We start from the raw sequence: 14,279 nt of genomic DNA on the forward strand, positions 1-14,279 counted from the left end.
TGCAGTGAAAGCAGAAAGAATAAACAAAACCGGCTGTGTCCAAGCTGGCCTGGCCCCAGGTCTTCTGCCTCAAAGACCAGCTCTCTTTTCCCTACAGTATCTAAAGCAGGATAGGCAAGAGACAAAAAAATGGTACGTTAGAGGTAAAATAGCATAAAAAGCAATGAATGGGGCAAAGGGAGAAGGATGTCATAGGATATGAAGATTTTGTAAAAATAAAAGTTATCAATAAATTAGTGTTCAAAAATCAAAGCAAAGGAACAGCAACCATGGAAGGATCGTGATCAATAACCTGACAGCTCCCAGAGAAGTCGCCACAAGTGTGAAATTGCATTTTAATAAGACTCCTGTTTGAGGTTCATCTGTCTGCCCATTCTGCTGAACAGAGATAACCTGGAAACAGAAGTCTAAAGAGGAGACTTAATGTAATCCTGAATTTAAATAGCAAACTAAGTTTTTATTTGCATCTTTGCCATCATTTAATGACAAATCCATTTGTTGTAGACAAATTCCCGAGATCAAGTTAACACTTAAAGCCATGCCATTATGCAAGAATGGGAAACAATGAACTGTAGAAAAATCAGGAGACAGGGCCATTTATCAGGCCTCATTTATTAGTAAAGCACGGCCTACTAGTCACAGTCCTCTGAGATGAATAGTGGGGATGTGGAGGGGGACTGAGGAGGGAGAATTCAATTTTGAAACACATTTTGTCCTTGTGGAGGACACAAGGGGGAGGAGGAGCCCTTTCAGCATTACAGCGATGGGCCTTCCTAGCAGGAAGATGGAGTACTCAAAAGAGAGATCTCCTTAGCAGAGTCTATTTTTATTAAACACTGAAACTTTATGATATGGAAGATGATTTTTCTAACTGAGAGGAAGATGAAATACCATGGACCCAAAATATTCTGAATACTTAAAATGTCTTGTAAGTTTTTATTGCATTTCGACCACACCAGACTACAAATGAATGCTAAAAAGCAATGGAATGCCACAGAATGACCCTTGCTTGACCATGGAGTTGGAAGGAATGACCCCTGTTTGACCATGGAGTAAGAGGGCTGGAGCCTAGGGAGTTTCCTGTTTGCCTACTTGCTGCCTTTGTGAACACAGGCCATTCAATTCATCAATAAAATTATAAATAAATTCATAAATAAACTCATCAATATTTCATCGGGGCCTCAGTTTCCTCATCTGAAAACGGAGGGGGCTGGTTAGACAGTCTCTAAAGGCCCTTCCAAATATTTGAACCTGATTTTCTTCCCTCAAATCCTAAAGCTTTGGTGCCCGAGTTCTAATTATCAATGTTATGGATCGCTGATTTCATGGGGGGGGGGGGGTCTGGACTGGGGAGTACTCCTTAACCAGTGGTGATCATTAATAACCTGTGAGTCAGTATATGGTTTTTAAGAGTTGCTGTGGACATAAAAACTCATAATTCTGTAATCAGGCTAATAATGAGCTGCTCTGATCTTCTGTTCTCTTAGAACAGCCCATTACTAGATTGATCCTTGAAGACTACTGAGCCCAAGGGACCCTTGTAATATCATGTACTGTGATTCAGGACCTTGAAGAGCCTTGGGTCATTGCTATACCACTAGAATGCATCAGAGAAGGCCTTGAGTGAAATCTTTAACATTTAAAATGTGTTTGGAACAGACATGTACATCAGAGGACAGTGGTAAGGAGAGAAAATGTGCTTTGTGTATTCTGATCACCAGATCAATCGTAAAGAACTGATGAACAAAATTATCAAGGTGTGAACAGTCATCTCAGAGGATTTCAGTCTCAGAGCTGAACGCCGAGTTTATTTAGGGCACAGGCAATTCTGCAGTGATCTGACAGTTTGAGCTTTCACTGAGATTTGCCGCATGCATCAGCAGGAACAATGAGGCATACTGGCTTTACAAAAAGAAGAGAAAGTCCAGTCTTCCTTCCTGTAACTTAGAGGACAAAGGCTCTGCCTCTGCCTTTGGCCCTCAGTCCTCCTGGTTTCATGAGGAAAATGTCCCTTGTGGCCGGACTTTCCTTTTGGTCAAAGGACTGAAAAAGAAAGGCCTTGTAAAGCTAGTTGTGAGGTGCATACCTTCCTAACCTGCAGCTCCCATTGATCCCATCATTCCAGGTTCTGGGGAGTGTCAATGACAGCACAGCTAAGGAATTGCGCACAAGTGATCTACTCTCCTTCACGCAGGCGACCTCACAAGCACAAGGAAAAGAAACCCCAGGAAGCCTAGCAGTTCCTCTGAGATACCCGAGGCAGTCTCAGTGCAGAATACTCCATGAGAAAGTTTAAACACATCTGCACATTCTTCTATGGGAAGATACAGGATAAGAATTACTTTCAGGTCAGAATAAAAGACTAGATTCTGGAACGATAAGGCACCGATTCTCATTTCTAATCAGGAAGCCCAAAATCATCATCTTTCATTAAGTAAATTAGATATTCAGCATTATATTGCTTTTAGTCTGTTGCCAATGTCTTTCCCTGATTTCCAGACATGAAGAATTGACCCTAACATCATTAAATGAGCCTAGTATTTAGCTGACATCTCGGTGGTTTTTAAAGTACATTCCCTACGAGACGATACAGTATGAACAAACATATTACATAAAAGCTTTTTCTTGGCTAAATTTATTAAACTTTTCTAAACCAAACTTGATATAAAGTCATTCTTTAAACCTAAACACAATTCAGTTAATGGAGAAAAACACAACTCCTTAAGGAGCCATATCTCCATTGACTGAGTTAGGGGGTACCTTCTGTGAAGTTCAACTATTGTTCAAGGTCTATGGAACTAGGGCCAGGAGAAGAGACTAGGACTAGGATTTCCTAATCTGCTCCAAGCCAAGACAAGAAACATTCTGGTTTGCTAGAAGGTGTCCTGACCTTGCAGTCACAAGACCTAGATTCGGGTTCTAGCTCAACAACTTACTAGTTGCATAACCTTGGAAAATCACTTCCCTCAGTTTCCCCAACTTTAAAATAAGGGTGGGGGTGAATGCAATGACTCTATGATTTCTGCTGATGCTGATATTCTAGGAAATAATGACCACAAAACTCAGAAAAAATACCGCTAAATGGTAAGCATTCCTAGCTGCTTTCCCTTGTCTAGAAGATAATTGGAAGTAACATGGACTTGAGGTGTACGCCACCAGGCAAAAGTGCAGAGGGTCAAAAAAGGTAGTTTGCAGATCAGTCACTTTCCTGAACCAACATCAATGAGCGTCTTATTAAATCTACACTTCTGGGATAATAAAGTCATAACAGAACAAAGGTGCCATGGTTTCAATGTCATCTCTTTTGAAAATAAGCATTCCTACTTTGCTGTAGAATTTAAATAGCAGCAGGAGGTCATTATTCTTTCTACTCTGTTGACACATTTTAACTCATTTTATGAACCTAGTTTTCTTTTCTATTCCAGAACACCAGAAAAAATATTTACGGAGAGGAATTTCATCTAGCAGAGTTGATGCCGCCAGTCCCTTGGGAAGGAAGGCTAGTTCATGCAGCACTAAAACAGCTGTTAAAAGCCAATTTTCTTACCTTTTAATTGCTTTCTGTGACTAGCTTGCACCAGGACAGACGTCCACCTGGGAAATAGTAAGTGGCCTGAAGAGTCACATTGTAGCAGCTGGGTACCAGGAGTTTTTTTTTTTTTCCAGCTCTGAAATGCTTCAACTGGAGGATGGAAGAGAAAGAAGGGTCAATATGCATGAAGATTTATTATTAATAGCACCTACCTAACCTTATCGGAGAACCAAAAACAACAACAACAAAAAAACACCAAACCCTAACAAATTATTCACAGATTCTGTGGTTTTGCATGAATTACAGAGTATCCCAAAGATGGAACGGTTTTGTAAATTAGTGAGTTCGCTCTCCCCTCCCCACCCAGCCTGGGTCTAATGTGAGCAGAGGCTGGATTATCAGCCCGTCAGGCCTAACTGGAAGATTAGATGACTGGTTAAGTGCCTTCTGAATGAAGATTTTTATACATTGCTCCATTCACAAAGCCTATCAAGAAACCCTTTGCCATATGAAATCTTTTCACTGATCTGGTCCAAGTTCAAGTCCAAGTCCCTGAGTTATTTCCAAGTCATCAATCTAGCAGATGAGACTCAAATGTGACATGTGCTACTCATGAGACTTTCCATTTGGATAGGAGTGACTGTTAGAAAGCCCCTGATGGGAATGGGGCAGAATCCTGGCTAGGACTCAAGCTTCTATGCCAGTGAAGGTCAGCACCACACCAATTCCTGAATGACTGTATCCATCAGTTCCTACCATAGCCAGCTTGTTAACAACAAGGATCAATAGCTCAGGTTAGTTTGTCTGGACAAGGGAACCTCTGACGCCTGTAAAGAGTTCAGTTATTGCAGTGGATTAAACTAGCAGAAGATAGCACCCAACAATCATCTCTGAACTCAAGGGAATTCTTGTTTTAATCCCTGACAGACCTGCAGTCACCAGAATCCCCAGGAGATGAAATACTTCTGTTCTGAAATAGCCTCTAAAAGGAAAAAGCAGGCGTGAAATTTTGCCCCAGCTTGGCTTTGCAATCCTTCCACAAAAATCCCAAAAGAAAACAGTTTGGAAGCAAAAAGAAAACAAAACATTTATGTTAAATTCAGAGATACATAATTGGGTTTTCTTCTTCAGCAAAACCAAACTCCTTATTTGAAGTTTCAAAGCAAAGATGGTGCATAGCTAATATAAAATTAAGCAGCATTCTTAAAAAAAAAAAAAAAAGAACAGAATGGTGAGGCAGAATTTGCTTAGCCTGTTTAAAGGATGAATTATGGTTTTTAGTGAGCAAAGATTCCCAGACATATTGTATATTGTACATGATGCTGACGAGACTTTTTCATAATGGTGCTGACTTGTTAAATTCCCCCAAACTATTCTTAGGGGCATTTGTAGTAGATGCATTTGTTCACAAAGGCATTTTGGTAAATCATTAGCCATTCATTTTGTGGAAGGAGAGTGTGAGAGGAAATCATATGGATCAAAAGCTTGCTAAAACCACATTAGATGACAATATATATCATTTCCTCCTTGTATAGCAGGACTATCACTTTTTCATAGCAAATTAGATTAGTCTGACAGGAATTACTCTTTAAAAATTCAAGCTGCTCATTGTCTACTATCCCGTCTGATTTTTAGGTGTTGTGATGAGACTTTTAAAATGATTTATTCTGGTATTTTTCCAAGTGTGAAAACATTCAGTTTCTATCTGAAGAGCTAAAGAGTGCCCTTTATAAATTTCAGAATTATATATATGGACACATATAAGCATTGGGAAAAGGAGCAAAGGACTAGAAAAGATGCGAGACACACAGCCTGTAGGACGTATTACAGCAGCAGAAGGTGACACAGAAAACAACGTAAGAGTGAGTGATCAGAGGGACAACTGTTACCTCTGAGAAGCTGGTAGGGGAACCCTCCATACAGCTGGTGACTGGGCTTTCTTTCCTCTAGAAGAAATCAGGTCACGTTTCAGACTGACTCTGCTCTCTCTGCCAGGGCATGGTACAGAGTTAAGTTTTGACCACCCTTTGGGTCAGGCTACTTCATTTCCTTGGAGGTCCCCAAACGCTACAACAGTAAAGTTCCAGTGAATGCTTGCCTCAGCTCTGAGGGGAAGAGGGTGGGAATGGCAGGGTCCAACATGCCTGAGAAATGGGCATTCACAGACTTTGTCCGATGATCTCCAGGGATGAGGAACTCACCTCATCTCACTTTTTTGATAGACAGCTCTAAATGTTATGAGGTTTTTCCTGGGATGGAGACAAAGCCTGTTTTTCTCCAACTTACTCCTACTGGTTTTTCTGAGACCACACAGAGCAGATCTGATTTCGATCTTCCCCAGCCCCCACACCCAGCCTAAGTCTTCTCTCTCCAGGTTCACCAACATTAGCTTTTTCCTGCCTGAGTCTAGAGGGGACTTGATACTGAACTGCTCATCATCCCAATCCCCTTCTCCAGGATACATGAGTAAGTCAATCCCTGAGCACAACAATTTGTCTACAGTTTTCCTAAACAGCAGGACCCAAAACTAGCCAGTCATACAGATGGCACTGCCTGAGGCAGCCTAGGGAGACGAATACCTAATGAATACTTTTTTGAAAATTTATTTATATTTAGTTTTCCATCATTTTGAGTTATAATTTTTTCTCTCCCCCTATTTCCCCTACCCCCACCCCAAAATAGCAAGCCTACTGAATACGCCTTCCCCCAATGTGTTCTCTCTAATATCTTCCCCCTTCCCCCCCCTAACTTTCTAGTAGGGCAAGATGGGTTTCTAAACCCTAGTACCTGTATATCTTATTTCCCAGTTGCATGTAAAAAAACAACAATAACAAATGTTTAAACATTTGTTTTTAAAACTTTAAAACTTTGAGTTCCAGATTTTTTCCCTTCTATCTTCCTCACCCACTCCCACTGGGAAGATAAGCAATTCAGTATAGATTGTACATGTGTAATTACCCACATTATTTACATAGTAATTATATTGTGGAAGACTAACTATATTTCCCTCCATTCTATCCCGCCCCCCACTTAATCTATTTTCTCCTTTGACCCTTTTCAAAAATGTTTGCTTCTAACAACCCTCTCCCCAAATCCGCCATCCCTTCTATCCTCCCCCCTCTTATCCCCTAACCCCATATTTTCCTGTAGGGTAAGATATCCTATGAGTGTGTATGTTATTCCCTCCTTAGGCCAAATTCAATGAGAATCAGGTTGTCTCATCCCCTTTCACTTTCCTGCTCTTCCCCTCCATTGTAACAATTTTCTCTTGCCTCTTTTATATGAGATAATTCACCCTAATCTATCTCTCCCTTTCTCCTTCTCCCAATAGATTCCCCTCTCACATCTTAATTTTATTTTTTAGATATCATCCCTTCATATTCAACTCTGTCTATGCATACATGTACACACATACACACACACTCATGTATCTATACACACATATACCCTCCTAAACATACATATATATGTACAACTATCGTTTTTCCATGTAGGAATGTAAATAGTTCAACTTTAATAAGTTGCTTATGACTTCTTTTTCCTTTTTTACCTTCTCATGCTTCTCTTGCTTCTTGTATTTGAAAGTCAAATTTTCTGATCAGCTCTGGTTTTTGCATCAAGAATGCTTGAAAATCCTCTATTTCATTGAATGACCATATTTTTCCCTGTAGCATTATACTCAGTTTTGCTGGGTGGGTGATTCTTGGTTTTAGTCCTAGCTCCTTTGACCTCTGGAATATCATATTCCAAGCCCTTTAATCCTTTAATGGAGAAGCTGCTAGGTCTTGTGTTACCCTGATTGTGTTTCCATAATACTCAAATTGTTTCTTCCTGACTGCTTGCAGTATTTTCTCCTTGATCTGGGAACTCTGGAATTTGGCTATAATATTCCTAGAAGTTTTCTTTTTGGGATCTTTTTTAAAGAGGTGATAGGTGAATTCTTTCAATTTCTATTTTGCCCTCTGGTTCTAGAATATCAGGGCAATTTTGCTTGATAATTTCTTGAAAGATGGTGTCTAGGCTCTTTTTTTGATCATGGCTTTCAGGAAGTCCAATAATTTTTAAATGATCTCTCCTGGATCTATTTTCCAGGTCACTGGTGTTTCCAGTGAGATATTTCACATTGCTTTCTATTTTTCATTTGTTTGGATCTGTTTTATAGTATCTTGATTTCTTATAAAGTCAATAGGTTCCAATTGCTCTAATCTAATTTTAAAGGAGTTATTCTCTTCAGTGACTTTTTAAAATTGCTTTTCCATATGTCAAATTTGGCTTTTTAAAGCATTCTTCTCCTCATTGGCTTTTTGGGCCTCTTTTGCCATTTGAGCTAGTCTATTTTTGAAGGTATTTTCTTCAGTGTATTTTTGGGTCTCCTTTAGCAGGCTGTTGGCTTGCTGTTCATGATTTTCTAGCATCATTCTCATTTCTCTTCCCAATTTTTCCTCCACTTCTCTTACTTGATTTTCAAAATACTTCTTGAGCTCCTCCACGGCCTGTAACAAGTTCATATTTTTCTTGGAGGCTTTTGATGCAGGGGTTCTGACTTTGATATCTTCCTCTAGTTCCACGCCTTGATCTTTTTTGTCCCCCAAAAAGGATTCTATTGTCTATGTGTGCTTCCATTGCTTGCTCATATTGGCAGCCAATTACTTGACTTTTGACCTCTTTGCCACGGTAGATCTCTGCTTCCAAAATGGAGAGAGCTTTGTCCCAAATTGCTGGGGTTTTTGCAGCTGCTGGAGCTATTAGATTGGTGCTCTCTCTACAGCCCCCACACGCTCTGGCTCACTGGTCACACACCCCAGGACCACCACCCAACACCGCGATCCGGATCCAAGCAAGTCAAATCAAGAGCCTTAGCTTCTAAATGGTTGCTTGGTCCCCCTACAGTCTGCAGGCCAGGAGCTCTGGAAGCAGCCACATGGCAGCAGCTGCAGCCACCATGCCTCCCCCACTTCTTGCTCCAGGGGTAGAAGCCAGACCACACTCTTCTATCCTCCCCTGAACCAACCCAGTTCCACACTGACTTTTCATTTTGTCTTTGGCATTTATGGATTGAGAAGTCTGGAAATCACCACAGCTGCTGGTGATTCATTCTCCCAAAGCCAGCTCCAGCCATCTCTGGTCAGGGCCACCCTGGAGCTAAAACCACGGCTCAGTGGAGACTGGTCTTGGCTCCCAGCACGCTGCAATGGACCCTTCCTGCTGGCCTGCTGGGCTTCCTTCAGCAGGAGATTTGTTTCTCTCTGTCACTTTGTAGGTTCTGTACCTCTAAAGTTTGTTTAGAGTCACTTTTTACATATATTGGAGGAGGTGGAAGCTGGAGCTGCAGGAAAGTCCTGTTTCTACTCCACCATCTTTGCTCCGCCACACACCTCCTGAATTTTGAACTTCACTTGCCATGTTGCCCGAAATCCTGTTGGTTTTTCCAGCTAAGGAATTACATTGGCATGATGGGCCAATAGAGGCCTGGGTCCTTGTTATGTGAACTACTGCCTAGCATGTTCTATCCATCAGATATTTATACAGGTATTTGTTTTTTTTTTTAATTTCCCAAATCAAAATGAGATGTAGCACTTCGGTGTTAACAGGAACAAAGGAGTTAAGTGGACAATCATACTCAGAGCTTATAATCTAAAATAGATAATGGTGAGGCAACACAGTATTACTGTGTCAGGGACATTGGGCAAGATTACTGAAGGTCAATGAGAAGATGGCAGCACACGAGGACCTAAAGGAACCCCATGCCCTAACAAACACTCCAACTCTAAATGGCACCAGCAGCGAACAATCATGAAGTCAACCAAAATGATTCAACCATAAATGCCCCCATGGATTGAAGGCTGCATAGACTGCCAGAACCCTGTGGAATGGAGATGAGCCTAAGCAAGGTGGAAGGCAAAAGACAAGCAGTCCCGTTTCACAGCAGTGGTCAGAGCCAGACCACTACCCAGTGTGGTGAAGGCTACCCAGGAGCTCACCCCCTATCCTTGGCAATGGCTCCAGGAAGCCTGGGACTGAATCTCAGCAGGAGGCAAGGCTGGATAATTTCTTCACATGAATAGTCCCAATTACAGCAACCAAAGTCAGGATCCAGCAGGCAAACCCAAGCACAACCCTTAATCCAGAAAAGTGAGGCTAGATTATGAGAAAACAGGGGAAAAAAAAGTGAAACAATCAGGGAGTGTCTTGAAATGTTCTGATTGTTCCACTGACCAACCATTCCCATCGCTCTCCCTCTCCTCAGGCCTCGCTATTCCTTGACACGCAAAAGTATTGAAATTAGGTCACTAATTTGTGTCCTAGACAAAAAAAAATGAGAAGAGGACCTGCAAGAAAAGAAGACAAGAGACACAAAGTAAAAAATGGGAGAAGTAACAGCAATGAGAACTAGCACCCTGGAAAAATCCGTGGTCAATTTTATAAGGTATTTAGAATAAAAAACAACTCCCTGGAAAACAGGTCGAGGAGCCATTATCTAAGAATCACTGGACTATAGGAAAATTACTCCCCAACCTCCTGTCCCTCAAAGTTAGAGCCAGAGAGCAAAGGGAATATAACAAAGAATAACAAGAATTCACCAGCTACCCCCTGAAAGAAATCCCAAAACAAAAACTCCCAGCAATGTCAGAGAAAATAAAGAGACTTCAGGATAAAGAAAAAATGTTGCAAACAATCAAAATGAAAGAGTTCAATCAAGTACCAAGGAGCTACATACAGTTAGCCTCACACAAGACTTGGCAGATGCTACCATAAATATGAGAAGAACTTGGAACATAATATTCCAAAAAGAAAAAAGATAGGGAGTAACAACAAAAACTGAGTATAATCCTACAGGGGAAAAAATACACCTTTAATGTAATAAAGGCTTTCCAAGAATTGTTGATGGAAAGGTCAGAGTCAAAGTTTTGAAATGAAAATTAGAGGAGACAGTACAATATAGAAAGGTTTGAGAATTTGGTCAAATAAGCAAGACTACATAAACTGATTCAATAGTAATGGAGAAGGAACAAGTATCCTCTCAGAGCTCTAATATCCTTCAGGATGACAGATAAAGCTAAATAAGACAGGCAGAGGGTTTTTTGTGTTTTGATAGTCTTAAGAAAAAGGAAACAGGACTAAACAGGGGAGGGAACTTACATTCTCAAACAAGAGAGGTACATGGGATGAGGAAAACATTGGAGGAAGTAGTGGGGGGAGGCAGGTACCCCAAGCACTGCTCACTTTCATTTGAACTAGACAAAGGAAAGCAGACTACACACACACACACACACATACACACACACACACACACACACACACACACACGGTGTATAAATACATTAAATTCAACAGAGAAACTAAAAAAAAAAAGATAGCAAGAAGAGGGGAGGTTCAAGAAGAAGGGCATTCCAGGGGCTCCCTATTGCTTCCAGGGTCTTCTGGCATTCAAAATCCTTTATAATCTAGCTCCTTCCTTCCTTTCCGATCTTCTTACACCTTACTCGGCAACGTGTACTCTTCAACCTAGTGGCAGTGGCCTCTCCTGACGATTCTACTCTATTGCTTGGCTCTGGGCATTCTCTCCGGCTGTCCCTCATGCCTGGAACACTCTTCCACTTCACCCTATGTACACCTCTCTGGCTTCCTTTAAATCCCAACCAAAATCCCATGTCTTACTGGAAGCCTTCCTCTTGCTGTTGTTGTCATTTCAGTTGTGTCCAATTCCTCATTGGGGTTTTCTTGGCAAACATACTAGAATGGTTTGCCATTTCTGTCTCTAGCTCATTTTACAGATGAGGAAACTGAGGCAAAAAGGTTCAAGTTACTTGCCTGGGGTCACACAGCGAGTAAGTGTCTGAGGCTGGATTTGAACACAGGTCACCCTGACTCCAGGCCTAGAGCTCTATCCACTGAGCCATCTAGCTGCTCAATTATAGAAGCCTTCCTTCTATTATTTCCTATTTATTCTGTTTGTAGCCTGCTTTGTATATATGTTTTGATATGTTGTCTTCCCCGTTAAATTGTAAGCTCCTAGAGGTCAGAGACTGCCTTTTGTGTCCCCAGTGCTTAGCACAGTCCCCAGCACATAGCAGGCTTAAGATAGGATAGGTGAGGATTCCAATAAACATAAGTAGAGCTAATTCCTGTGTCCTGTGCCTTAGGTGAAGGGAGGATTAAAAGTAAAGAAGGGAATAAAAACTTGAACAGGGTGGGATGAGGGGAAGAGGAGGGGAAGAAACAAATCTTGCCATTTAGAGATCAAAGTTATTAGGTAAATTCCTCACTCAGCACCTTCTTCAGTTATTAAGTGGGAAGCAAAGCAATTCTGCTTTAAATTAATCTGTCCCAAACATGCACTGTCATTTAATGTCATTACTAGCAGAGAAAACTACATAGTAGAAACAAATATTTTCTGACAGATTTTTTGTGTACTTATATTTCAAAGAGTTTATTTCTAAGGGCATGTGGTTAATCTGTTCAGCAGAATAAATAAATCATTTCCATAACACCAAGGGAAAAAAAAAGAACAGGATGGTATGGGGCAGGGCACATAGGGCAAAGAGAGAAAAAAGTCTGAGCAGACAGGATCAAGGGAAACATATAATTAACAGTCATAACTGGGAACATGAACCAATATAATAGAAGGCAATAGAAGAATGGATCAAAAAGCTGAATCCAACAACAGGGTGCTTAATAGAAACATGTGAAATGGGAGTAGCAATCATGATTTCAGACAAGGCTGAAGCATAAAAAATACACACAAAAAAGAGACAAGCAGAGAAACTCCATTATATGCATAAAAGTTCCAGAGAAAATGAATCAATATCAATATTTAATAAAGATGCATTGAACAGAAAAGCATATGAATACTTAAAGGAAAAATTAATTCAACTGCAAGGAGAAACAAACAATAAACTACTATCATTATGAAGGCCTATTCACTCCCTGTTCATTGACTGCTTTTCTGAGGCCTAAATACTTCTATATTTCCCTCATCCTTAAAAAACCCTCATTTGATCAGACCATCCCCTCTAGCTATCGTTCTCAATCTCTCTTCCTTTTCTTTGAGAGAGACTAACAAAATATGGCTTCACTTCCTCTCTTCCCATTCCCCATTACAAACTCTGGCTTCAATGACCTCTTAACAGTTAAATCTAATGGCCTTTTCTCCGTCCTTATCCTTCCTGACCTCTCTGTTCTCTGACAATGTCAATAACGCTCTTCTTATAGAGACCGTCTTTCTTCTCCCTGGTCATGACACTGCTCTCCTGGCTCTTCTCCTATTGGTCTTCTCAGTTCCCTCTGCTGGTCCTTCATCTAGTCCCCACCCCCTCTCTTGTGGCTTGATGATCACACCATCTCTGATGGATTCAATTATCATCTCCATGAAAATGATTCTCAAATCCATTTGTCCAGTCCTAACCTCTCTTCTGACCGTCAGGTCCAGCATCACCAACTGCCTATTGGCCACTGTGAACTGGATGCCCCATAGACAAGTTAAACTCAGACTGTCCAAACAGAATTCATTATCTTTTCCCCTCCCTTCTTCCATACTTCCCTAGTACTGCTGAGGGCAACACTATCTTCCCAGTCATCTAAGCTTGTCCTCACCCCACACACCCAATCTGTTTGCCACATCCTGTTGATGCTACCTTTGCCACTTCTCTACTATAGGCACACCACTGAATCAACTGACTTTTCCTTTCACTGAACCCTTAGAGGCCACTGTAAGGTTGCTAAGTGGTCTAACGTCAATATTGTCATGTGTCAAGGAATGGGGAGGCCCAAGAAGAGGGAGAGCAAAGCGGGATGGTTGGTCAGTGGAACAGTCAGAACATACACAACATTTACTGATTAAGCTTGCTGTCTTATATGGGCACAGTTCTTGGTGCCCCAAATGAAGTACAATAGTGACATCAAAGATCACTGATCACCATGACAGATATAATAATGAAAAAGTCTGAAATATTGTAAGAATTACCAAAATAGGACAAATAAGTGATCTGAGCAGATGTTGGCAGAAAAATGGCACCAACAGACTTGCTCAACACAGGGTTGCCACAAACCTTCAATTTGTAAAAAATGAACTGTGAAGTGCAATAAAACGAGGTCTGGACTTGCCCCGTTCTCTGCTCTGGCACTGCCACCACACCGGAGCAGGTCCTCATGTGCAGGGGACACTGAAAAAGCCTCTCTTATAAAAGCATTAAGAAATCATCGAGGTTTTTTTTTTATACAGTCTGCAAAATTTAAATGTCACAGGTTCTTTATTTAAAAAGAGATTTTTTTCTATTTGTTTGAAGATTATTTAAATAGAAGAGTCAGCTGATGAATGTGTATTTAGTCAAACAGTTCACTGTGGCATCAATACTCTTTAATTTTACATAAATAAAAATTCTTCTGCCAGATCTCTCAAATCATCTTCATTCCCCTCACTTTGGAGTTTCAAGATAACCTCAGTCTAAATGATTCCATTTCATAAAATAATTATGTCATAAACCTTATATTGTATCAAGCTGAAGGAGACAGGATGGAAGACTGATTTTTTTTAAAAAGAAAATATTCTCCTAGAGATGAATGAACCAATCAATAAGCTTCTTGAATAGAAGGGCTATCAGACTATAATGGTTAGACTGACATGGCAAATCATTTATAAGAAAATATTCTGCTTCTGGATGTACCAAATGGCTTGTTGAGAGGGAGAGAGAGAGGGGAAAAGAGAAAGGGAAGGAGAGGGTGAGAGAAGGAAGGAAAGAGAGAGGGA

General features: G+C 40.8%; 1 protein-coding gene across 11 annotated transcripts in view; it reads right to left on the minus strand.

The window, feature by feature from the left end:
- PEAK1 (pseudopodium enriched atypical kinase 1) overlaps positions 1–14,279 on the minus strand; it is a 280,555-nt gene that overhangs the window by 189,025 nt on the left and 77,251 nt on the right. For 10 of the 11 annotated variants that reach the window (XM_069071434.1, XM_069071426.1, XM_069071435.1 and 7 more), the window contains one exon: positions 3,548–3,682. The gene's annotated coding sequence lies outside the window, so the exon portion shown is untranslated. Of the gene's footprint in view, positions 1–3,547; positions 3,683–5,421; positions 6,112–14,279 lie in introns of those variants that run through there. The other variant, XM_069071436.1, reaches the window with a different exon arrangement.

This window comes from Petaurus breviceps, unplaced genomic scaffold (genome assembly GCF_028583685.1).
Source record: "Petaurus breviceps papuanus isolate PSGF00001 unplaced genomic scaffold, PetGlider_PUasm1.0 90825, whole genome shotgun sequence".
In the NCBI taxonomy this organism is placed as follows: Eukaryota; Metazoa; Chordata; class Mammalia; order Diprotodontia; family Petauridae; genus Petaurus; species Petaurus breviceps.